Source organism: Canis lupus, chromosome 3, assembly GCF_048164855.1.
Source record: "Canis lupus baileyi chromosome 3, mCanLup2.hap1, whole genome shotgun sequence".
In the NCBI taxonomy this organism is placed as follows: Eukaryota; Metazoa; Chordata; class Mammalia; order Carnivora; family Canidae; genus Canis; species Canis lupus.
Genome location: NC_132840.1, coordinates 71099528 through 71126621, shown reverse-complemented (window position 1 = coordinate 71126621; position 27094 = coordinate 71099528). Strand labels below are relative to the sequence as shown.

Genomic DNA, 27094 nt, shown 5'->3' with positions numbered 1-27094 from the left:
TAGGGAAATAGTATTTAGTTTGCCACATTTGGGAAGCAGATTCTTAGAAAAGTAGTTAATTCTAGATTTGTTTGTACTCCAGGTTTGTAGGGGTGAGTTTAGTGGGAGGGATGATAAATGAAGCAAAAGGTATAGGTTCGTGTGTTGGACCAGAGAAATGATGCTTTTGTCCACAGTGTTTTAAAATTATTGATATAACAGGGATGAATCTCAGAATAATTGCGCTGAGTGAAATAAGCCCGATAAAAAGAGCACATACTGTCTGATTCCTTTTGTATAGAATTCTAGAGAAGCACCTAATAAACTCTACTGAGTCAAGGTGGATTGGTGACTGAGGGCTATTGGTTTGGGAAAGAAGGGATCACAGATGGGTACAAGGGAATTTTGTGGATGGTAGATATATTCATTCTCTTGATTCTGGCAGTGGTTCACAGCATTATACTTCTGTGAGATCCCATTACACTGTGCACTTTATATACAGTTTATTGTGTGTAGATTATACCCCAGTAAATCTGTGAGGAAAAATAATAGAAACTTTTGTGACACTTACCCCATTATGAGCAAGTAATTGTTTAGAATCTATTATATCAGACTGCAGGCTCCAAGAAGACAGTCTCTTTTTGTTGTTTCTGTGTTTTCCTGGCCTAACCTGTGAGAGGTCTCTACTTAAGTCCTCCCTTAAGTGTGATGAATGACAAAGTAGACACATCTCTGTCATGTTGGCCACAGGCAGCTATCACTTACCATTTGCTATGTGACCGGCACTATCTGAAAATACATTATTTTATTAATCTTCACCACATATTCTTTTTGAGAGAGACTATTGTATTACCCCATTTCATAGAAAAGGAAATAGAGCATAGAACAGTTGAATAACGTGCCTTAGACCACTGGCTAATGAGTGGCGAAAAAGCCAAAGCCAAAGCTGTCTTGATTTAAAGCCTGTGATAACCTCTGCACTTGGACCCTCTGGCATTTCTTTATCGTTTATGTGGATTTTTATGAAGCTGTGACAGAGAAATTTGCAAGAATAGGAGACTCAGTTCCTAGCACCTCACCTTCAACACAATAGGAACTTTTGGTAAACATTTATAAATGAGCGAATGAACTCAGTGCTGAAAGGTCTTACGGGAAAACCTTTTCCTTTTGTTTATTTTTGCAGTATTAATAGAGCAAAGTTGTCATATTACACGTGGCTCTGTTTGTACTGTCTGAAACCCGAATGCAATGCGGGATCGGCAAGCAGAAGAAAACCCCTTTAGGGAGAGCATGGGTCTCTGCCAGCGAATCTAGCCAGTACTCCTGAAGGGCCCTATGAATACTTCTTCATTGTCAAATGTGAGGTTTTGTGCCAGGAGAGGAGAAAAAGAACATATGTTTAAATTTTCTTCACAGTTGTATTATTAGGTTCCTCTCAAAGCTAGTTGATATTTGTCGGCCAATATTAAAATTCCAAAAAGGGATTATAAAAATGTTTGCATTGTACACTCACAACATGGTTGGAATACCCTTCCCTCTCCCTTGGTTATAATGCCATAGATGCATTTCTGAAACTATCTACTTTTTTTAAGGTAATTGAGGTTTTTAAAAAGAGCTGTTACAACATCAAATTTATCTTCAGTTCTGTGTGTGTTTAATTGATAGTGCATTAAACTTTAAAAAAAAAAAAAACACTGCCAAATTCTCTGAGCTTGGCTTAGTAGGACTAGTTCCCCAACAGTGCTGTTATTTCTCATATACTTCTAGGTAGAGGCCACATTGGGATTTATATTGTCTCCTGTTTTCCCTATAAGTACTACTTAAAATGCCGCCATCACCACTACCACCACCACCACCACCGCAAAAAACTTGGAATGCTTTATAGCCTCATTTAAAAAAAAAAGAAAGAAAGAAAAGAAAAATCTCTTGTAGGGAAATGGAAAATACAGTTGATTTTATCAGACGCATAATTCATTGACATTCTCTTCTTTATTAATCCATTTAAAAACAGTATCAAGCCCACATTATGTGCCAGAGTTTGTGTTAGGTGTTGAAGGTAAATGGAGAACATTCATAGATACTTTCTGCATTGGTGGAGGGAATTTGTCCTCTCTGCCTGTGGTTTTTGCTTTTGGAGATATCAGAAGTACCAGGATTGTCAATGCTTTTATATTCGTCAGCTTTGCCAAAGAAATCACAGGTTATTTGGGTGAAGTTGCTTGACCCTATGTGCCTTTGTTTCTTACTTGATAAAATGAGCATAGTAACTGCTTCTCCCATATGAGCTATATAACAGATAATGTGCTTCAGGAAAAGAGTTACACAAACTCATCAAGTATAAGCAAATAATGTAGTGAGCAACCCGCTTTCTTTTTCTTTTCTTTTTTTTTAGCAACCCGCTTTCTGAGTGTGCCTGCGTGTGATTTGAAGTTGAGCTAAATCTATTTAGTTCTTGATTTCTAGGTAGTTTCCCTATAACTTGATTTCTCTTGAGATGACTTTTAAATTAATTATTTCCTTATCTTTGTGTTTTGGATTGAAAATGTGGAAAGTTTTGGCTTTTGGAGTTGGATGATTTGCATTACTGTCATTCTAGCAAATTAAATTTCTCCAAGATGTATAGGAGTGTTTTTGTTCAAGCACAAGGGAAATGGGCACGGATAGGATTTCTCTTAACTGGCATTGGTGGATACATTAGAGATATTTAGGGAAATCTTCTCTACAGTGTATTGGTGGTGCATAAAAGGAATGCATAATATCTTATAATTAAGCTAATAATCACTAATTTGTGGAGAGTCCTCCTTTGTAATGATATCAAGGAACACACTGGAGACAGGTGGTTATCCTTAATTTCAGTATGACTTGAAAACTTCTAGTTATTGTAGTCTCAACAGTTTCCAGGAAAATTTTGTATGCACATAAACTTTCTCTCATGACTTTTCACTGTTGGTTAGGGCTTAATGTATTGAATATTGTGGTTTCCTGGCCACTTGCAAATCCCTTAAAGGCAGAGATGATGTCACATTGAAATTTGTGTCTCTAATACTTTGGGGTCCATTACATGGTTGGCTGTAGAAATTATTGGCTCACTTAGTAGAAAGGTCTATCACCAAGGCTCAGAAAGGTTGTATTCCTTTCCTTTTTTCTTTTCTTTTCTTTTCTTTTCTTTTCTTTTCTTTTCTTTTCTTTTCTTTTCTTTTCTTTCTTTCTTTTTTTAAAGATTTATTTCAGAGAGAGAGAGAAAGATTGAGAGAAAGAGAAAGAGAAAGGGCACATTGTGAGTGAGGGGAGGGGCCAAGGGAGAAAATCTTCAGGCAGGCTCCCTGTGGAACACAGGGCTGGACATAGGGCTCTATCCTACAACCCATGAGATCATGACCTGAGCGGAAATCAAGAGTCAGGCGTTTAACCAACTGAGTCACCAAAGCACCACACTCCTAGCATTTCTCACTGTTTGCCCTGTTTTTTTTTTGTTTGTTTGTTTTGGTTTGGTTTTTTTTTTTTTTTTTTTTTTTTGGTTTTCTCTTTGAAAGTTTATTGTTATTAAAAAAAAAAAACCTATACTTTTTACATTTTACATTCACCTCTCAGAACATTTAATGATACCAGTTAATGATGATATATAAAAAGCCCACCAGCTGCTTGAAATGGCTGCAAATTTTTGCCATGTACTGGTATTAAAGTGGTTTGAACTCTTTGGAAAAATTGGTGTAACATTAAGTACCGAGATTTCAAATTCCCAGATTAGAAGATTTTTAAGTCAGGAGGAAATTTAGTAAAAATTCAAGGCCTTAAAAGGAAATGTTAATAGAAAAACAAAAACAAAAATACTGTAAAAAATAGGATTTTCCCCCACCCCCAAGTTAGGTTAAGAAAAAAAAAATGCAACCAACCCCAACCCATCCCCAATATTTCTCCAGTTGTTTTCCAGATCTTGGCAATCAGAGTTGTGTGGGTGGAAGGACCTTCTTTGGTCCTTGGCCACAGATGGATTTGAGCTGTGTGACCTTGGGTAAATTACACATTCTCTGTGCCTTGTTTCTTAATTTGAAATCAAGGAATGATCGTGCTTAACTTGTGGACTCGAGGAGCTCCAATAATGATTAGCATAATGATGGCACATAGTGGGTCCTCAGTGAATGATAAATTTCCTTGATTGTTTTATCAGTTAACCATCTTCAATATTTTTTGAAGTTTTTCTTCACACCAGATTATGGTATTAGCCCCTTAACCAGTTTCCTTGACATCTTTCATTCTTTTTTTGCTTCCAGGTCAGCTTAGATATTGCTTCCAGATTAAATCCTTATTAGTTATTTACTATGCTAGACACTAGGCTTTTTTTTGTTGTGTCTGTAGTTTAAAACAAAGAGTCCATCACTGCTTTGGACCCACAGAATAGAACTGACTTAGGTTGGTAGTCTATCACCATAGCCTGGTTTTCTAGCCTTCTCTCCCATTTCCCTTCATGTACTTTAAAATCCTTACAAATTGAATACTCTGTTCTTCCTAGTTATTAAGAATTGGGATGAGATCTTCAAGCACCCAAGAAGGCTTACACTCTGTCCTGCCACTCTCCCCACTCAGCATGCTCTTTTCCCAGTGCAGGAAGGAGCAAAATGGGAATCTACATTCAAGACCCCATTGGAGACCTTTCAGAGAAACTGGATCAGGTCATGGGGTTAGGCTTGAGCCAAGGGATGCTTTCAATTCTTCTGTCTATTCCAAATCTTAATCCAGGGACCTTAGTGCCTTTTGGCAAATGACACTGAAGACATACTGAGAAGCAAAAAGTTTGGGGCTTGCTAAGAACAAGTGCTGAACCTCTGGAGCTAAATGATGCTGCCCACTTGTAACCCCCCTCGACTCTGTGCTCTTGTGATAGGTTAAAGACAAACCTTTCTTGGAGATGAGCTGGGTGGTATCTGGGAAGGCAGTGGACAAAGTTGGATGACATGGAGAAAATGAGGTAAAAGTTCCACTCTCCCTACTCCTGCTATGTCACCTGAGCTGGTAATTGTTAATCTTTGTTATATTCTCTTAAAATTTACTGTAGCTCATGTGCCCCTCAGAATATCTTCTAAATTCACTTTTTCCTTATCAGCCCAAAATTAAGTTGTTTGTATTCATTTTTTTAAAAGATTTTATTTATTTGACAGAGAGAGAGAGAGAGAGCACACATGCACACACAAGCAGGGGGAGCAGCAGGCAGGGGGAGAGGGAGAAGCAGGCTCCCCTCCCCACTGAGGCAGAGTTCTGGGCTCCATCCCAGGATCATGACCTGAGCCAAAGACACTTTACTGACTGAGCCACCCAGGTGTCCCTGTTTGTATTCATTTTTATCATTGATACATAATCCATTCATATTATGGTAAATATAACTTCCAAACTTCTGTTTTTAATTATCTTTTTTTTTGCTTGCATTTTAGTTAGTTAAGTAAGCATCAATTCAGTGCCTATTGCATGGGAGGTACCAAACTCAGTGCTGGAGATCTACAGTATCAGGCCTGGCTTCCAGTTCTCGAAAAAATTAAGGTCTGCAAACATATAAACAGAAGAGGGGTTTGTTATTTCAAAAAAAATAAATAAAAGTGACTGATGAGGCTGTAAAGTTTGTCGCTGGCCAGGAGATTGTGGCCTTGGCACACCATATTAAGGAGCTTGCATTTTGTCTGGTAAGAGCGAGAGCCTGCCAAAGGATTTTAACCAGAAGTGTGCCTGGTTCACGCTTGCATTTTAGGAAGGTCACACTGGGAGTTTTATGGAAGATGGATTTAAGTGAGGCAATATTGGAAGAAGGGAGACCAAGACTGAGACTGTTACAAAGATCCAAAGAAAATGGGGCCAAACTGGAGCAGATCGTCAGGACCACAAGTGTACAGAGAGGGGTCTGAGAAACACAGACAAAAGTGACACGATTTGAAGATAACTAAATTTTTGGCTCCTTTGAGTGGATACTACTGATAAAGGAAACATGGAGCAGGTTTGTGAGGGAAAATGATAAAAGTTTTATGATGTTTTTCCTGAATTCTAAGTTTCTTGAGGCCTCAGCATTTTTCCCTTGGTCTGTCAATCCATTCATCTATGGGTCCAACGTTTTTGGGGTATATACCACAGACACAGGTGTTGTATATAGTGTGTGAAGGTGTTTTTGCAGTACTCTGCTTATTCTCACCATAGACTTTAGTGGACATCTGTTTGTTGCAGTAATATTTGTTGAATGAATTATGTGAAAAGTGCTCCGAAGGTTATGTGAGAACTATGACTGAATGAGAACATGAGCATATCTGCTGCTGCCCCATCCCTCTGTCACCACCCCCCACTAACCGCAGGGAAGTATGGACAAGATGAGGTTTAAAAGTTACAACGCTGTGTGTTATCAGGATACTTCTATCACTCATATGGCATGTTGAGTAGTTACTGAACTTTGACTTGTGAATGGATAGAAAATTACTAAGAGTTGATTTCAGAAAGAAGATGCATAACAGATCTCACATTTCATTAGCTGAACAAACGGTTATAGAATTGAACTTACATATAAATAGCAGCATGTGGCTGTTTACATTTAAACTTAATTAGTAAAATTAAAACTTCCATTTTACAATCACAGTCACATTCCAAATGCTCAATAGCTACAGGTGGCTAGTGTTTCTGCCATTCCCATTATCACAGAATGTTCTAGAATAGTGTTATTCTAAATAGTAGAGTGTAAGTTAAAAGCACAGAATCTCAAACTGGACTGCTTGGTCTTGGAATCTGGCTGTGCCAGGCACTGGGTGAATGAAATTTACCTCTGTCTTAACTGCAAAATGAGGAGAGGAATACCTATTTCATATGGCGATGTGAGGATTAAACTAATTAATTTGTGTGAGATACTTAGAGTGCACTGTGCCCAGCACTAAACATGTGCTGTGTGTCTGCCCTCCTCCTGCTGCTCCTCTTTTTCTTATGCCTTCTTAGTAGGAAATACATGTTCCTTGACTGTGGAAGAAAAAGGAATTTATTTTTCTCAGTCTCTAATTTATATATGATCTCCCCTCCCCCAAAGATTAGAGCTTCTAGGGGAAAAAATGTTTTCTCCACTTTAGCCAGCACTCTACAAAGCCTGTGACATGTAAATAGAAATGTCAGTTAGATGTGGAAGGCAGACGCTGTTTGGGAAGACATTTATTCATTCTACAGGTGTGCGGGGATGGCTCCTGAAGTACCGGCCCTGTGTCTGCACGCGATGGGATTAGGGAGCCTCATTCCATGCTGCAAAGCCCCTTACTGGGGATGTTTTGTTATGGGAACTGGGGGCCTTGCATTTGTTTTCATTAGATTCTTTTTTAGACCCTGAAGGTGGTGGCCTTTACAGCTCTGCATATGTACACTTTAGTGTTTGGTGGAATTACTGATGTAAAAGCCTTCTATGACTATTGGGAATGTTAAGAAAGCCTCTTAAAGTACTAGTTCAATCAGATTCCCTGATCTGCTGTCCTGAACTGAAGATGCTCTCTAGGGTTTAAGGGGTTTTGGGGAAGCCATTGGCTTTCCTTCTCTCTGCCTTACCTGTTTCTCTGGCTCTTTGGCCTGGAACTCCAAAGGAGCCCATTCGATTTTATATTACTATTTTGCCTATTTTTGATTTTAAAAAGTTGCTCTATCCAGAGATGTGAGAGAAGAATTTGTTTTCCTTCTGTGGTGAATGGCTTCTTTTTGCCTCCAACAGCCGGATCACGGTGCTATAGTTTGTGTGCATGAAGTTTGAAGTGCTTTCTTTGAGGTCTTAGAGAAGCAAATTCAAAAAGTTTAATTGTTCCCTGCTTGTGATCTTATGGATTTGGGGCCTTTCGATCAGCTTGCCCAGAATAGAAAAACCGTCCTTTAATGACACCAAATACTACTGTGTCCCACTGTAGGACTCCAAGGGGCCATGAATACTTTGGTTTGATGTTGGTACCACGTACAATCAACCACCAATCTGTTGTGAAATCATTCTGTTGTCAGATTTGTAGTTTCCTTTTCAGATAATGGAGCATCTGATTTAGAGCATGAAGGTACATCTTCCTAAGTTTCTCAATGACGGAAAGATATTGAGGAAGAGGGAGAAAAGCCAGATACCGGAGACCAGACAAGTTGGCAGGAAATTGCAAACATGGTGGAATTTCCAGAGCCTTACTTTTTTTTTGTTTTTTAAAGTCATGGATAATTTAAAAAGTACTCGCTTTTACTTTTGTTTGTTTCTTTGCTTGCAACCACGTCTATCTGCCAACCTTTCTAAAATGTCATGATGTAATTATTTTAACAGGCACTGTATGCTCCTTTATTTGGGGGATATTAACCTTTCTAAACAAAAGGAATGTTAATATACACTGGAGACACAACTAATGGGATTTCATTTTTCTTGTTAGGCAAGAAGCTTGATTTTCTTTCTTTCTTTCTTTCTTTCTTTCTTTCTTTCTTTCTTTCTTTTTTTTTTTTTTTTTTAACTCCTCGTGAAAGAATGCGGCTAGTGAAGTAATTGCCTTAAGCTAATCCATGATAGCGATTTTAAACGTGACTTTCCAGATCACTTTTATATGGCTTAGAAAGAATAATGTGATTTTCTTGTTTTTGTTTGCTTTAGCTAAACAGTGTTGAAGGATGATATAAATTCAATGAATTCCAAACAAAGAAAATGCTAATTGGTAATGTGCTGAGTTCTTTTAAGGCATGAAATATAGTGTTAAATTCATAAGCATTGTTTAATTTTATATAGATTTAGTTAATTTTTTTAAAGTTAGTATAGGACAGACTCAAAATAAATTATCTGGCTAGCCATTTTCTTAATCACCATGTATTTCTATCTGCAATTTAAATATATATGACCCTGGGACGCCTAGGTGGCTCAGCAGTTTAGGGCCTGACTTTGGCCCAGGGCATGATCCTAGAGTCCCGGGATTGAGTCCCACATTGGGCTCCCTGCATAGACCGTGCTTCTCCCTCTACCTGTATGTATCTCTGCCTGTCTCTCTGTATCTCTCATGAATAAATAAATAAAATCTTTAAAAAAATAAATATAAAAAAAATAAAAATAAAAATAAAAAAATAAATATATATGACCCAGATATGTTGTCCTTTCCATAAAGAATAGTGGTCATAGGCTCTCAGACATGAAGACGATGTGCTTCTAAGATTTTCACAGGGCCCTTCTCACCCTGGTTCTCTCCCTCCCTCTTCCTCTCTTGCCTCCCTCCCTCACCCCCTCCCATGCTGGACCAACTGAACCACTTTCATGCAGTTCCTGTATCACCCTCTGACCAACAGCACACATTCGTGATGGGGTAGCTAGCCTTAGAGCTGGTGAGGCAATGAAACAGATTAGAACTAATTGGTCCACGTGGGTGTCAGGCTCATGACTTTGGCCTTATTATCGAGAAATCTTAGGCCCCAGTTCTGCAGACATGCACAGACTGGATAAAATATGCATCATTAATCCCTTTGCTGATGGGGGGCTTAGAACAACGGGGCGTGGGGAGAGAGGAGAGAATACTGTTGAATTGAACTGTGATCTTCTCTGCCAAGCCCTGGAACAGCTTTCCCTTTAAGCAACAGAGATGACAAGTTTTTGCTATTTTGGATTAGTGAGACAGTATGAAATGGTTTCCCTTTCCTTCCAGGCAAAAATACCAACAGAATCTGCCTTTGGAATGAAAGTGCTAATTTCATTTGGTGACTTTCAGACTTGAAATATGGGCTCAAACAGGAGCCGTGCATTAGTCAGCTCAGGCAATGGAGGTTATTTTTATAGTGCTAATTATTATTTCATGACAGTGATTTACTTTGTGTTGTCTGCCGTTTACACCCCCAACTGGCCATTGTTTGGGGAACCCAATGAGTTGGGCTGTCCTGTTCCTTTTCAACAGATCTTACTGTTTTTATGGGTGGAGATACTTTCCCGCAATAAAGAAGTGGAGCTTTATTGAAGAGAGTCTTGCATATGAAATGTAATCTGGATAAATATTCAAAACTAATAGGTTTATATTTTAGTCTTGATTTTTAAAGTATATTTTTCTGACACCCTAATCGTCTTGCTTTATCTGCATTAAACTTAATCTGTTTTACTAGGATGCAGCTAAATTTTTGTTGCTCACACTGAACTTAGGAAGGAGCAACACATATAGTTAACAAATAAATACAAAATGAAATTTAATATAACCCCTTGATGCGTAAAGGAAGATGAGTGGAAGACAGAGTTGATTGCATGTCTAGAAGCATATCTGCCTGATTTATGCTCTAATTTTAGTACTGAGTTTCCTTTGTAATAGTAAAATGTCACATTAGCATGTCCCTTTTAATAATCTAATATGCTACCAGTGACAATAAATACATGCATCGAGTCTGGCTCAGGGTTTCTCAAACTTGAGAGGCCTGTGACCCTTCCCAGTGTAGTTAAATTGCCCAGATGACCCTCCTGTCATATATTTTTAATTGTAAAGCACTTGAAATTAATCATGTTTTATTTCTTTTTAAATAAGCACCTCAAAGAGCAGTGGTGAGCAGTTTTGCTCACGGCACTTATCCACTCTTAAAGAAAATTAAAGATTGGAAGGGGCCCTGTGTCTCCGTGGCAGCAAAGCCATCTATGTGGGAGAAAACCAAGCAGGCAAGAACTGCATTTACTGCTACTCTACACAGTCCCTTGCCCGTGCACTCAGTGAAAATTGTCATCGGTGAATATAACAAAGTAAAAGCATTTTGAATTATTACCACAAATCTTCAAGTGGTCATAACCTGAGATTTCAAGCATCTCCATGAAGGCTAAGGTTTCCTACAATTTGTATGGTAACTGAGTGCCTTTAATTTAAACTACACTGAGCTAATCTTTAGGAGAATTGGAATCTGCCTCCGAACTAATTATGATTTACAGAAATTGATAATTTGTCTTCTGCATGTGTCTGCAGGAAGAAATTACTATTAAATTTGATTAACGAATGACAGATTTCAGCCCCGCAATTTACTATCTTTATTAGCAAACTTAGAAAACTTCTAATAGTGATCTTTTCAGTCATCTCAACTTTATTCTGGTCAAGTTTACCTGGAAATGACAGATGTGTGTGTCTTTAGAATGACCTACCTTACCCTTAACAAGTAAATCTTGGTGTGGTTTGTCTTTTCAATCCTCAAGTACAACTGAAGCTCTGAAACTAATTTCCCATGATACTTGGAACTTAATAATATGTAATTAACTTCCAAAAATGAATACTCCGTTCTTCTGAACACATCCATGAAGAATTTCCTCAAAATACATATAATTGTATAAAAGGAAGCAGAGCATTATATTAACCTTATTTTTCATGCACCACTTTCTCAAATGTTTTCCTTTCTCTTTAAACAAGTTATAAATTGTGCATAATGGACGATACCATTGGTGAGAGTCGAGCTGTAATGTATGATTGACAGCGTGAATGATTCTGAAACTCAGTTTGGTTGTACATAAAAACTATTGTAGCATGGCAATAAAAGGGAGGGCATTATATTTTCTTCACATGAGTAACATGGTGTGGTTTTTAAAAATATTTTATTGTACATGTTTTTATACAGTTGAAAAAACATAATCTCCTGTGCCCAGCAGCCTCGTAGAATTGTCACCATGGTTAAAAATGCCCTTTCGTATTTTTGTGTCAGGAGAATCTTATCTTCTTCCATGTCAAAAAGGGAAGTTGAACTATTAGCCTTGTAAAGACCCAGAGGTAAAGTTTAATTTTATAATGACATGAAATAAATGCTCTATTATCTAAGTAATAGTTCACCAAAAAGTCTGAAATGGCCTCCTTTCTCAAGAGTGCAGCGTGCGTGTGATGCTAATATTAAAATGGACCTGCCAGATTGAGTGATGGGCGGTGCTAATAACTCCAAGTGGGGAGATGAAAACAACATTGCGCACACCTGCTCTCCGCTTTATGTCGGGTTCATTATGTGATTGAATGGGTGAGCGTCATGGTGAGGGAGTGGAATGAGATGTACTTAAGAAGAAGTGAAGTGTGGGGCTAGGGCCCTGCTGCATTTTGAGTAAACGGGACATCCTTTGTGTAGGAAGTCTGACTATCATTGAGGTTCATCCTGGACCTTTAACTTAATAGTGCAGAAGAAGTTTAGATCATTAATAGCAGTCTGTCCTGGGCAGTGAGGATTGTTTTATTCACCTGCACTCCTGCCTTAGTTCATTGGTGTTGCCTTGAAATTGAATGTTTAGACACTCATTTTGTTGAAATGCCATCCATTTCATTCTGTCTTTGACTTTTTGAATAAATCAATAGATAATTCTTTCTTGACAATGTATGGTCTTATTCTTTAGTAGGCCCATACTTAATCTGATTGGGTAGAAGGAATTAATTCAGGCAGGTCGCTAGCAGGTGTTGCTAGGAATGGTCACTGTTCTAGATTGGAACAGTTTAACAACAAACAAAGCCCAAGAAGCTAAGAACTCAATTGTGGGCAAGCCTGCACAACATATGAGGTATTCTGGGGGGCAGTCCAACTCTGTTTGGCCCAATCTAGGCCTTTCCCTGATATTTATCCCAAAGAAGCCAAGGAAAAGTTGAGTTCCAGAAAGAATGCCGGTCAGCTGTCTATTCATCCTAACAGAAGAGCAGCTTTATGAAATATCTCTCAACAATAGGTTCCTAAAATTATTTAGAGTTGGTTTTGTAACGTATTCTAAAGTTTTACCCCTGTAGGTTAATCCAATTCTGTTTTGGTTGTTTTCATGCTAACATTGCTCCACAGCCTGTAAGCACATAACTTCAGACTATGAGTCAAGCCATGTAATGGGTGGCAAGGTGTGGCAGTGTGAGGTTAGAAGGCCATCAGGGTTGATGCTGAAGCACCTATAGATGTTTGCTGAGGACTACATCTGCCATGTCCTGGACAGCCTGCAGACAGAGGATTTCTGGGAAGTGGACCTTTAAAAAATATATCAGGGTTCACAAGAACAGAAGGGTCCATCAGAGGTTGTCTGGTTTGTTTCAGTGGCAGTGCTCAACAGATAACTGAATCCTTAGACGTACGTGGTACAATGAAGGACATTTGGAGAACCTAGCGAAGAAGATGATTTCGGTTTGTGTTTTCAGATAAACTGTTAGCTGCGTGTACATTTAAAAAAAAATTGAAATGCAAACTAAAATAATTGAGTAAAGAAATGCTTGAACATCTGGGAGGTGAAGCAAGAGGGTTTCCTAGCTGGGTAAGGAGCACCACGGTTAAGCTCTGACAAATGGCACTCCTGCCCCTGGCCTCTATCAACAAAAGTGCTTCCTGGAAACGAACAATAAAACATGCAGGATGTAAACATCAGCCACTTAAGTACTTGCCAGCTCAGTTGTTAGGAATGGAGGTAAAGCGAAAGATTAAAGACAGCTTGACAAAATCCTACACACCATCCAGCTGGGCCTTACGCGTTATGAAATGTGGTAGGGCAGAATGAGGGTGTTTAAAAAAATTATTGCTATTATGCAGCTGGAGGGCGATGGGCTGAGCTGGGAATGTGCCAGAAGAACTTGTGCTGCTTGTGTAGATAAACTTGCAGGACTTCAGCTTTCAACTCCATCCAGGCCTTCCTGTCAGATTCTCTTAACCTTGTCCTGTCCCTTGCTGAGCACTGACATTTTCAGAGCAGAGGAAAATCATGTTAAATTTATGTATGAGGAGGGGGATGTCTGTGTGTATCTCTGGATTCTGGTTTTTAAGTGTTTGGGCTCTTTTGATTAGTTCTTCCCTTGGTTTGTTTTGTAGTCTCAGAAGGGCTTATAACCCAGGGCTGGTTAGGGCTCGCATTTAGATTCCTATGTTCCCTGGTCTGCATGGTGGCAGGAGGCCTTCCTGGCACTTCTACGGGAGAGCCTCATCTCCTACTGCAGACCTGTGGGGCCCCAAAGTAGGTGTGCTGCCGCCGAACCACCTGAGCCTATTTCAACATCTATACAGTGCTGTTTGTGTCGGTTTAATTTATTGGGATTTTTGTCTGAGATTTTGTTAGATGAAAGAAAGCTAAAACTGAGAAATAGCTGACAAGCTCCTCTATTAGAGGATTGAGAGAGGCTGGGAGAGGAAGATTGGGGCCAAGTTGGAGAGGCTCTTGAAGACCTGACAAAGGGGAATATATCTTTATTTTATCTGTATACAGGTGATGGGGAACCACTGAGGATGAGTAAGATGGAGAAAGAGAGATCATGTAAAGAATAGACTGGAGAGATTTGTACCAGAGTCTGGTTACAGGGCTCTTTTGCTAGCCCAGTCATGGTATGAGAACTGGTGTGTATCAGAGTGGCAGTCAACGAAATGGGACACCACGGATGGCAGTTGGGTTTCATCTTGCATCCCAACTCTCATCATTGGCCAGGGCCCCTTGGAATCCACGATGATGAGGATTGTGAAGTTGTGTCTGGGCTCTGTGGGAGGCATCCTGTGGTCACCTAGTGATGTCTCTGTGAATGAGAGGTTAGAGGACAGAGGCACCTCTTCTATGGGTGTGTTGCCCCAGTAGACCATAATCTACAACAGGATCAAAGATGTGTTAGGAATTAATGACAAACCAAAAGTGGAGAATCGGGGTGTCAAATGAGTATGTGATGGCTGATACTTATTCCTGGCTGAACTAACTTAGAACCAGTTCCAAGTGAAGGAGAAATAGCCCGTAAACAGAGCCATGATATTGAAGTTTGGGATTGGGATCAGTGCCAGAGCTTTGGACTAGAGATGATTTGGGTAGATGGGATAGTTGATTTTGTTCTTGCAGTTTGGTTATTGGAGGTTGGGAAGCAGGAGAAGATGGGGGGTAAATTAGTAGAGATCAGCTTGAGTTGGCATATCCATGTTGGTGCTGAACTCTGAATGTGGACATTTTTACATCATGGGTCACATTGCCAGAAGGGGAGGGACCAAGAAGTGAATCTGGGATGAGCATCGGGAGCAGGCAAGTATTTGGGATGCTCAAGCTGAACAACATTTAAATTTTATCAAAACTCCATTGAAGCTTTTTTTTGTTTGTTTTAAAGTCTTACCTAGACTTTACACTGTTTATTAACAGGTAGTTTCAGGGTTGGTGTGAGCGAAGGTTCTTTTCTTTGCGATTTCAGAGATTATATAGACTACAGATGCTAGAAGAAATTCAGTCTGAATTTGTGTTACAGAATAAAAAAACAAGGACTCAGGGAAAGCCAAAACTGGGTTAAGGTTTTGCTCAACATCACAGAGATAGTAGGTGGTACGGTTAGGTCTGAGATTCAGGTCTTGTGATTTTTCTTCTGAGTGCTTTCTTTGTTATTCTATGCTGACTTTTCTAGAATATATCGGATACAGGTAGGAACTTTACGTATAAAAAATAAAGGATAAATGATGTGCATAATCTGATGGAATAATTTGGAGAGGAAGATACTGACACTTCCCAGCTTTTTGCCCTTCACATTTTGCTGCTTCGTTCATATGTTCATAAATATATTTAAACTAGTCTTGAATATTTAGGTCATTTCTAGTGGTTTGCTCTTTTAAGTAGGAAAAGACCGTTAAACATAACTAGACTGCCTAGGTTTCAATCCAAGGGTTACCATTTCTTACTTAGGGGATTTTTGATCAGTTTCCTAAACTCTGTGCCCCAGTTTCCTTATCTGTAAATTGGGGATTATAATGGTGCTTACCTCAGAGGATTCCTGTGAGGGTTATGTGGGGATGGGAAGGGAAAGTATTTAGAACATGTTTTGGTACCTGGCAAGTTCTGTCTAGGGAGAGCACAGACTTTGGAGTCAGACCTTTTGGGTTCACAGTCCAGCCCCATCTCTTACTAGTTGTTTGACTTTGGATATATTTTACCTTCTCCGAGCTTATAGGTAATAATATCTACCTCCTAAGGCAGCTATGACAATTAAGTAAGGTAAGACAAAGTGCTTTCATAATGCTTGACTTAAAACACAGACACAATACATGATAATTGTTTTTATTATTACCACAATAATCATTATGGTTATGAATAATGCTATAATGAACATCCATGCACATAAGCCTTTGTATGTCTTTGTGAATGTTTCCTTAGGGTAAATTCTTAGAAGTGGAACTACTATGCCTCCTCTTAACTTTCTAAAATGTCTTTAATAAAAGTCTTTAATAAAGTTTTCTTTACATAAGAAAAAATGACACTTCCATTGAGCTCATTGTAGGTGAAATTTACCAATCTAGGCATAGTAAGCTATACAAAGATGGATGTTCCTCTATCTGTAATGAGCTCATCATCTGGTGTGAGAAATAGATAAAACGTAACCATGATAAAGTATGCAACATGATGCATGTCTTTGAAAAGGAGCAGAGTCCTAGGGAAACATCAGTTGGAGAGGTTAATTTTGGCTAAGGGAAACCCAAGGCTTCAGGAAACAGGTGACAAAAGTGGATATTAAGGATGCATAGTATTTTGATAGGTGGGGGTAGAGAAGGTTATTCTTGACATAGCCATATGGTTGTTTCTGTCTTTGGAGCCATAGGGTTTAAGCATGTGTACTAGCCATTGGCTTTGAACACTTAAGAGACTAATAAGGAGCTTATCTTCTCTCTACTCACTTTTCTCCACCTAGATTCTCCTCATCTTCCCTTAGTCTCCTTCAGGACAGAGACAATTTCTTTTGGATTTCCTCAATTCTCTTAGAAACCTGATACCACATCATGTATTACTTAAGACTGATTTAGGCCAGAATACACATGCAACTCTGTAGTGCATCAAATTGCAACTTAGTCTCTAGGTTCTATATGATTACTTTAATCTGACTTCTCTGAAGAAATGTTAATCTCTTGTTATAGTATGATGGCGAGGTTTTGCAAGTATAGACATTTTAATGTAGTCACAATTCTTAAGTTAAAGCCTTTTTAGCTGTTACTTATTCTTTACTGACAGTTATGACAAATGGCTGGCATAATTTGTTTTTGCTTTGTAGATGGGTATAACTGGAGATCTTCTATATTGGCTATGTATTTTTTTATGAATTCATAAAAATTTCAGTCTAGAACATTGGATTAGATGTTAAAGCATTTATGTTGACAAGCAAGAAGTAAATCGTATTCTGACCCAGTTTGTATAATAATGTGCAACCCAATTGACTAAGTTCATGTTGGTTATTTTGCATTGCTCTGAGACTCCAGCTACATGTATGAGAGTTGACAGTCATTTCAGCATGTGTTAGACTTGAACTTCAGAAGGTAAAGGGGTTCTGCTACTCGATTTCTGTTCAAAAGCAGTCAAAAATGGTGGAAGAAAAGGATCCTTCTATAATTCTCTGCCTCACACTGGTAAGTACACAGAGGAACTGAATCCACCATTAACCAATGCTGTGAGCTACTTAGGTTGCTTGTTTCCTTAAAGCTTTCATGTGACAAATTTATAATTTCATGTTATTTCTAGGTCAACAGTTAGATTAATGTTTTATCTCCTGAGCAAAAGCACAGTGTTTCTTTGTAAACTTCGTTATCTTACTCAAACTGAAAATTGCAAAACAAAGAATTTTCTCGTTCTCACATTCCTCAGTGGAGAGCTTTGCTTATAGAAAGGTTATCTTGTGGTTTATTTTATATTCTACTTTACTCTAAATTTTCTGCAGGTGGAATAAATACCCTCTTTAAGGCTTTCAAGTCTTATTAATTAAAGCTAGTTAGTTGTCATTACTGATCATTTACTAACTTTTATTTATTTTTGCTTTGTTAGAGCCCAGCAGGAGGCCTCTTAATTGATCAGAAGATAAGTCTGTCCTGCTCACTAAAACATACCTAGTGGGTAGCCACAGAAAAATCCTCAAGAAATATTGGTTGAATGAATTAATGATTATCTGTCTCTGACCCGGGAGGATATAAATCTAAAAAAGTAGTTTGGAATATGCAGATGATTTCTCTACCAGTCTAGTCTGAGAGCTGGTAACTTTGGACATTTTTTATTTGAGCTAGTATGATTTTTTTTTTTTTTTTGGGGTAGTGGGGAGTACTGATAGGTTACCAGCTTTTAAGTAGGCATATAAATGTTATTTTTGAAATTCCATATTGCAGACGTTATACCACTGTTTTGTTCTGTTTGCATGGATTGAAAATTTATTTTATTCTGTGACTCTCAGACTATGGGAAATTTGATTTTTTTTAATAGATCCCATGATTCCATAAGTATTATGATTGTTATTTTTTTCCTTTCCACAACTCTACCCTAAAATCCTATTACATTTCAGCAACTACATCAGCCTCATCATTAAAAACTCTTCAGTATAGCCAGTTCTAGCTGTTAGAGAGTTCTTAGATACATTATAAAAAGGATTGTCATAAAGGGCTTTGTACCTCCTCACGGGAACAAAGGAGCTTGCATTTGTGACCAAAGATGCAGTAAGATAATCCTAGATATGACCCAAATGCCATAAAAGCAAAATTGCAACCATAAACCTATGTTATTTTATCTTCGTTTTTATTTAATAGGCATTTCAGGTATGTCAGATATGAATTGTAAGTAGGCACTAGGCTCAGGAGAATTTTTCAGTTATTGAGGGAGGAGGAAATACCCTATCTGAGTGGACTCAGGAATAACCATGTGTGAAGTCCTCTAGTGTTCAGCAGGCACACTAGAGCACTGCTTTTATGACAATTGGGTAGTTTGGGATCCCATTTTTATAATTTGGATGCCTTGGTTTGGGAAGGAAGAGCAGACCTGATAGACTGATTTTAAATTTGTTCTCCCCGGGGCAGCTCGGTGGCTCAGTTGGTTAAGTGTCTGCCATTGGTTCAGGTCATGATCTCAGGGTCCTGGGATTGAGCCCCCATTGGGCTCCCTGCTCAGTGGGGAGCCTGCTGCTCCCCCTGCTTGTGTGCTGTCTCTGTCAAATAAATAAAATCTTTTTTTTTTTAAATTTGATTTCAGGTAGTTTAGTGATCTTGTTGGAAATATAGGTAAAAGAGTACTTACCAATATTTTTTCTGTACCTCTTTTTAATGAAAATATTATGACTCCTAGTTGGATTGGAGAGGTAGCTGACCCAAGAGGGATCAGTGCCTGAGCTCTCTAGTAAAAACTTTGATGCACTTACCCTGTGTGGTTGTGTGAAAGGAAATTCATTCCTTTAGTTTGATGGTTAAGAGACTTGCCAAATGGTTACTAATGCTTTGGTTCTGATGCTCCTTCCTTCATTGCCTTGTATTCTGATACTAACTAGCTGCTTGCATGGCCCTACATCACTGGATAATTGGAAGATGTTAAAAATGAAAACTGAATTCCGAAGTAAGATTAGGGAAGAGGCAAAAAGTAAAAGTGGCCTCTGTGAAGCAGGTGAGACAAAGCTCCATGAAACTGTCATTAGATTATTTGCTCTTTTATTTTTATTTTTTTTTAATTTTTATTTATTTATGATAGTCACAGAGAGAGAGAGAGAGAGAGAGAGAGAGAGAGAGAGAGGCAGAGACATAGGCCGAGGGAGAAGCAGGCTCCATGCACCGGGAGCCTGATGTGGGATTCGATCCCGGGTCTCCAGGATCGCGCCCTGGGCCAAAGGCAGGCGCCAAACCGCTGCGCCACCCAGGGATCCCTTATTTGCTCTTTTAATCACAACCTCCTCAGATGACCAGAAAGATGGACCAAAACTCTTTTAAAACAGAAGGTACAGGATTTTATAAAGAGGACATCATTTATAGTTTCCTCCCCCCTCAATATCCATTTTATGTCAAGGAAAGATTGAGGAATCTGGATATTCAGAGAGAAAGCAGAGTGAGATGTCATTGTGTGGTATTTAAGGAGAGTTGCTCTGTGGCACAGACCAGAGGAGGGATGCTGTGACCAATTATGGCATCAGGCGGAGACCGTGCTTCCTGCCCAGCGTGCTCCTGCTCCTGAGCAGCTGCCATTGGTCACTAGGAACCTTCAAAGGGCTTAAGTGATTATACTAGTTGAAAGCATGTTGGGTTCAAGGATTTATAATATTCTTTAAAAGGACAATAAATTCCAGGTTAAACAGAGGGAGTGCCCTAGTGTGTGCCTCGATATTAGCAGTTCTTTAAATCTTTCTCCAAATGGTAATTTCTCTAAAATTTGAGACATAAACATTAGGTAATGGAGTGTCAGGCAAATATTTAAACAGTTTGAATGAATTGATTGCATCCTAGCCCTACTACTTCCTAACTGGGTATCCTTAGGCAATTACTTAAATTTTTCTCTGACTTAATTTTCTCATCTATAAAATGCAGTTAACAACGGCTCCTACCTCTTAGGGTTTTTGTGAGTGCTAAATGAGTTAACATAAGTCAAGTGCTTAGAAAAGCATCTGGCGAATAGTGACACTGTACATGAGTTAGCAGCCACGATGGTAGTGTTCGTGTTGTCATTCCTCTTTCTCTTCCTTCCTCCGGCATTTGTACAAGTGTGGGCTTTCTCCCAATCCAGTCATTCACTCCTTCAGAAGAACCATTCTTTCAGACCTGTGTTTTATAACCCAAGATCTTACAATCTATTCCTGGCTGGTCGGTATGCCACCAGCTTCGTGAGCGTACGTTATTTCTGACCAGTCTCTGGAAGCAGGACTTCTAAGTTCACCCTCAGTTCAGTAATGGTAATTATTTTTCTCTGGTTATCCCTGAGCTGAGTTATTGCTAGAAGCACCAGCATGACCCTCTTAGAACATGTTTATCTGTTATAGGTTCCTTAAGAAATAGATTTTAATAAATCATTATTGCAACTCCATGGGGTGTTATGAACAACATTTGTGGGCGTTTGGTTTATCTATATAGTATTGTGTTAGAAATTGTGGGGAAGAAGGCAAAAAGATATTACAACTTAGTTGGGAGGATGTAACAAATGCCTCCAAAAGGCTAAGTAGCATTAAGAGGGAACATTAGTAAGGAGCCAAGGGAGAGACGGATAAGGAGACAAGAATGCCTGCCTCCAGTCCTGAGGGAAAAAACATTCATAGAAATATGAAAGGCAGGTCCTCAAAAGACAGTTTTATGTTGAGAAATAATTGAATAGCAAGTTGGTAAGCTAGAGAGAGAATCAATTATATGGGAAGAATGAAATTTGTTAACTGTGAGGTTGAATGTCTACAGCACATCAAATTAACTTTATGTCTCAAGCATTGATTCTACCAACTAAATCTCAATAGGAAGCTCCCTAACTGGTGAACATCATCAAGGCTCTGGTGGCAGGTGCAGATCAAAGCTTCGAGGAACTCCTGGAAACCCTGAAAAAAAGACAGAAACCAGGAACTTCTTCATCAAATCAGGTTTAGACAGATTTGGTTTTAAACTTAGCTACTTACTCACGGTTTTATTTTTTTATTTTTTTAAATATTGTATTTATTTATTCACGAAAGACAGAGAAAGAGAGGCAGAGACACAGGCAGAGAGAGAAACAGGCTCCATGCCGGGAGCCTGACATGGGACTTGATCCTGGGTCTCCGGGATCATGCCCTGGGCTGAAGGCGGTGCTAAGCCACTGAGCCACCTGGGCTGCCCAACTTACTCGCTGTTTTAGTGGATAAGTGAGTTTTCTGAATCGCAATTGCCTCATCTGTAGAAGGGTGATAATAGGAAGGTGGCATCTTTGCAATTTTACAGATAAAATGAGATAATATATTTAAAAGCCTTAAAAATTCAAACATGGGGGGGTGCCTGCCTGGCTCAATCGGAAGAGCATTTGACTCTTGATCTTGGGGTCATGAGTTTGAGGCCCACGTTGGATGTAGAGATGAATAATAATAATAGTAATAATAAAAACTAAACATTCAAGCATGTAATGACTATTTAGTGTTAATAACATGAGCCCTAAATATTAGTGTTTCAACCAGATAGAGGAACTTCAATTTTTTCCCCCTGTGTAAAATGTTAACTATTTAGTGCTCTACTTCTTAAGAGAAAGTTGGAGAAACATGCACACACTTAGTTGTCACCTCACTGCTATGAAATGATAGAGCTTCTAATTAAGGTTTTAAGATCTCTAGCAATCCTTATAGAAATGGACTAGATCGTGAGCTTGCATATCAGGAGACGACTTAAATTTGGTGTCTACTGAATTCATGTTTGGCCCCAATTATTGTATTTTAAAATTTTAAGGTCAGAAGCCAAAAGAATAGGTGTAATTGAAGAGTTAATGAGAAAACTGAATAGGGCCTTAACCAAGCACTTTAGTAATAAAGGTTTTCCTGCCCCCCAATTCTGGTTCTCCTTTTCCTCCAAATCTGCCAGTTAGTTTTATTTATTTATGTTTATTTAAATTTATTTTAATTTATTCACGAGAAACACAGAGAGAGAAAGAGAGAGAGAGAGAGAGAGAGGCAGAGACACAGACAGAGGGAGAAGCAGGCTCCATGCAGGGAGCCCGACGTGGGACTCGATCCCAGGTTTCCAGGATCACGCCCTGGGCTGAAGGCGGTGCTAAACCGCTGAGCCACCCAGGCCTCCCCTGCCACTTAGATTTATTTTTAAATGCTGACATAAATCCATTTCAATTTTCCATGCAACGTAATACAGTGGAAAGAATACAGACTGAACGAAACCCCAAGATGAGTTTCCTCTGTGCTGTTTGCTAGCTTGTGTGATCTTGAGTGAATAATTTCATATTCTTGAGTCTCAAGATGGGGGAGTCAGGATACTTACCCTGTGTATTTCCCAAATATTTAGGACTGAAGGAAATACTCTACTTGAAAGTCTTTTATTAACCCTGAAGTGTGATTCTCAAAGTGTGGTCCATGGGTGTCCTGAGAGCTCAAAGATTCTTTCAGAGGAACACCTGGGTGGCTCAGCGGTTTGGCACTGCCTACAGCCCAGGGCATGATCCTAGAGACCCCGGATAGAGTCCCAAGTCGGGTTCCCTGCATGGAGCCTGCTTCTCCCTCCCTCTGCCTGTGTCTCTGCCTCTCTCTGTGTATCTCTTATGAATAAGTAAATAAAATCTTAAAAAAAAAAAAAACAACTCAGGAAATCCATGAATTTGAAACTTTTCTCATAGTACCAAGATGTCCTCTGCCTTTTTCAGTGTGTTTCTACTGGTGGCACAAAAGCAATGAGTAAAATTGCTGGCACCGTAGCCTGGATCAAGTCAGTTGGCACCAAACTGTCCTAGAAATCATATTCTTGTACTTGGAATAAGGCCCTGATGCAGCAGTAGAAATTGTTAAATTTATTCAGTCTTGACCCGAGTATGGATCATTTGAATAGTCCCTGTGATGAAAGGGGAAGTACATGCAAAGTACTTAATTCTCGGCCAGCCAAAGTATGATGTCTCAAAGAAGAGTCCTTGTGACATTGAGTACAAGCTCAACTATTTGAATGCTTCATGGAACGCCATTTTTACTTGACAGAACCATTAACAAACTAAGGTTCTTCAGACTTGGGTAATAAGCATTATTTAAAAAAAAATTTTTTTTTGAAAATAAAGCAAGCCTAAGAGATACGAGGGACAGCGTTTATTGTAGATGATAAAATTCTTTTAAATGAAAATAAGAATTTTAGGAAACATGTATCCTCTACTGTGAGCTTAACAGCTTCCTTAATACTTAAAGGCTTTTCTGACAGGGTTGGTGGCGATACTTATGAATGTGATTTATTTATTTTTGTAATAGTGAGATGTGTCCACATTTGGAAGGTCTCCAGAACCCAGTGAACTGTTTTGCAAATAACCAATACATCATGTCAAAAAAAAAAAAAAAAAAAAAAAAAGCGGGGGAGTGGGGGAGCGGCCCTGGTGGCTCAGCGGTTTAGCGCAGCCTTCAGCCCAGGGCATAATTCTGGAGAATCGAGTCCCACATCTGGCTCCCTGCATGGAGGCTGCTTCTCCCTCTGCCTGTGTCTTTGCCTCTCTCTCTTTCTGTGTCTCTCATGAATAAATAAATATAATCTTTAAAAAGAGAAAAGAAAAAAATAGGCATTCAAGATCCATTCAAATTGCAAAGTAAACCAGTGGATTTTCACGTAGCAGAATATGAAAGTTTTTTGATAAGGCTTCCAATGCCACATTCTAACTGAGCATGACTGTCATATCTTGTTGAGTTTTGGTATAGTATCAAAGAAGAATGTCAATAATTATCCGAAAATACTTCTCCCTTTCCAACTACATGTCTACATGAGGCTGGATTTTCTTCAAATGCTTCAATCAGAACAGTATATCACAACAGATGGAATGAAAAGCAGAAGAATCCAGGTTTTTTTTATTTATTTATTTATTTATTTATTTATTTATTTATTTATTTATTTATATTTAAATTCAGTTTGCCAACATGTAGTATCACACCCAGTGCTCATCATGTGCTTTTTAATGCCCATCACCCAGTTATCCCATTCCCCCACCCCAGGTGTCTTTTATTAAGCCAGACATTAAAGAGATTTGCAAAAATCTCTCAGTGATTGTTTTGCTTAGGAAAATGTGGGGTTTTTTTGCAAAAATATGCTATTTAGATTAACATGTAATGGATTTATTATTATTTTAAGTGGGTTAATAAAAATATGAAAGGTTTTAAATTTTAGTTTCTGATATAAACATTAACAGATATAACCCATATAAACAGAAGCTCTTTGGGGTCCTCAATAACTTTTAAGGGCTTTTAAAGCATCCTGACATCATGAAGTTTGAGAACTTCACTTCTAAAGTGATAAATAAATACTTAACGGTTTTTATGGTTTACCAATGCATCATGTTGCCATCTCGTGACAAAAAAGGGAAATGCAGGTATTTTTGAAGAACTTGACTTTAAGGCCCTGGCAATGCTTTAGAATGACTGCTTTTTGGAAATTGATCATAATAAAAGACCTACTTTCATATTTCTAAGGGATATGTCTTAAGATATGTGTGCCCAAAACACTAATTTTCAGGACATAAGCAAAGAACAGCTGATGAAGTGGTTATTTTCAAAGGCTAACATTGGTTTTAGGCTTATGTTCTCAGGGTAAGAATACATTTTGGTTTTGGTTTCATTATGTGTGTATCCTAGTAGACAGAGCCCCCTCTTATGTGATGTTCCATGCTGTAAAATCGGTGTTTATTACCTGCAATGCTGATAGATGTTTATGGCAGTGTTGTATACTTTGGTGGCATGTCCTTATTACCTGTAATTAAGGTTCAGTTTTTGGTCAGTAATACAAACTCTGGTTATCATAGTCTTCTGAAGGGGAATGTGATCATTTTTGTTTTGGGGGGTTTTTTTGGTGAGGATTTTGTGTGCATGGTCTGGTGACAAACTGGATTTGCTGCCCTCAGGTACTATATTGTGGCAAGATCCTGTGTGATGTGTTCTGTGCAAACATACAGAGTAAGTAGAGTTCCTTACCTTCTAGAACCCTGAGAACTCAAACACAATGTAAATAGGCCCAAACATGCAGAAGGACATATAGACAAAAAGAATGAGCCCAGTGCTGGAAGATGCAGCTGCAAAAAAACAGGCTCATGAATAATGAACATTTATGCTATGGAATAGCTTCAGTGGGCCTGTTTTTGCATCGATGAACTATGTGAAAAGGAAGGAACCTCGCTTCATTTTCATTCAGTTAGAGGAAGGCCCACTGGCCAGTTTTTTTTTTTTTACTCAATTCAACTGATTGTTTTCAAAATAACCTGTTCTTTTCAAACAGTTATGTGTGGAGGGACAGCTGCGCTCAGATGAAATGAGCCCTCCACTCTAACTACTGTACTAATTTTCTGCCTAGATTCACGATGTGCCCAGTGACCCTGCTGATGAATATTTTAGACATCTGCATGAATAATCAGACTGCCCACAGGAGAGCCACTTGCTTGTTTGTGAGGCTGGAAATGCTAGCTGGATGATGCTGACTCGAGTTCTGTGTACCAACGTGAAAATAATAAATACCTAAGTAAATTCTTAATTGGGATTGTCTTTGAGCATCCACGGGTGCTCTGAAACTGGTTGCCAGATTTTACACATAGGGAGATGTGTGTGCTGGTGTTTTGGAGAAAACTAGAGGTTTTACCAGACTCTCCAAAGAAACTGTGACCCCATAAAGACTAAGAAGCACTGGATGCTGCTTTATAGTCTTCAGAGTGCTTCTACATACATTTTTATTTGACCCTCCCAATAGTTCTGAGGGAGACATGGCAGGGATTCTCTCTCCCTGCCCACTTCCTTCTCCCTCCCTTTTTTTTTTAAAAAAGAGCATGACTCTGAGCTGAAATGATTTTCAGTTTCATCCGTGTAGGCACAGGGAGCCACTGAAGGGTTTTTTTTTTTATTCATACCAGATAAATTAGATTTTATTAAAAAAATTTTATTGGAGTTCAATTTAACAGCATATAGAATATCACCCAGTGCTCATCCCGCCAAGTGCCCCCCTCAGTGCCCATCACCCAGTCACCCCAGCCCCCTGCCCACCTCCCCTTCCACTACCCCTTATTCATTTCCCAGATTAGGGGACTCTCATGTTTTGTCACCCTCACTGATATTTTCACTCATTTTCTCTCGTTTCTCTATATTCCCTTTCACCACTGAAGGTTTTGACTCATAAAGTGAGCTGATCAGATTGTTACTTACAGAGACTGCCCTGGTGATAGCATGGGGGATGTTTCAGAGGAGTGGGAAGCTAGTTAGAAGGCCATTTGGAAGATCAGGTGAGAAACCATGATCTAAGTCTGTGGCAGTAAGATTGGGAAAGAGATGGGCAGCCCAGGTGGCTCAGCAATTTAGCACCGCCTTCAGTCCAGGGCATGACCCTGGAGATCCAGACCGGGGATCAAGTCCCACATCAGGCTCCCTGCGAGGAGCCTGCTTCTTCCTCTGCCTGTGTCTTTGCCTCTCTTTCTCTCTGTGTCTCTCATAAATAAATAAAATCTTAAAAAAAAAAAAAGAAGAAGAAGAAGAAGATGGGAAAGAGCCAATGGATTTTCAAGAGTTGAAATTCTTTGGATTTGGTTACCAGTTGGTGTTGGAGGGAAGAGAATGGAGGGGGAAGATAAGGGGAAGAAAGGCAATTTTTGAAGATGACTTTCTGGCTTGCTTAAGTGAATGGAAGCACGGACATTATAAACTGAGTTTTAGCTGTGTTGATTTAGAAGCACTAGTGGGGCATCCAGAGGGAAGGACCAGTAAGCAATCTGACATGTGTGCTGGTCCGGGACTGGTGAGGTGAGTGCTCTGTGTGCATGATGAGAAGCGAAGAAGTG

The 27094-nt window shown here is 39.1% G+C and overlaps 1 protein-coding gene and 1 long non-coding RNA gene across 10 annotated transcripts in view; both read left to right on the top strand.

The window, feature by feature from the left end:
- CADM1 (cell adhesion molecule 1) overlaps positions 1 to 27094 on the top strand; it is a 325352-nt gene that overhangs the window by 139895 nt on the left and 158363 nt on the right. The window lies entirely within an intron of this gene.
- Positions 12457 to 25803, top strand: LOC140631010 (uncharacterized). Of its 2 annotated transcripts, XR_012028666.1 has the most exons (5): positions 12457 to 12560; positions 15822 to 15865; positions 17119 to 17265; positions 21093 to 21212; positions 25627 to 25803. It is a non-coding gene; the product is annotated as an uncharacterized lncRNA (long non-coding RNA). The 2 variants fall into 2 exon arrangements; XR_012028665.1 differs by lacking the exons at positions 15822 to 15865; positions 17119 to 17265; positions 21093 to 21212 and having other exon boundaries at positions 12479 to 12619.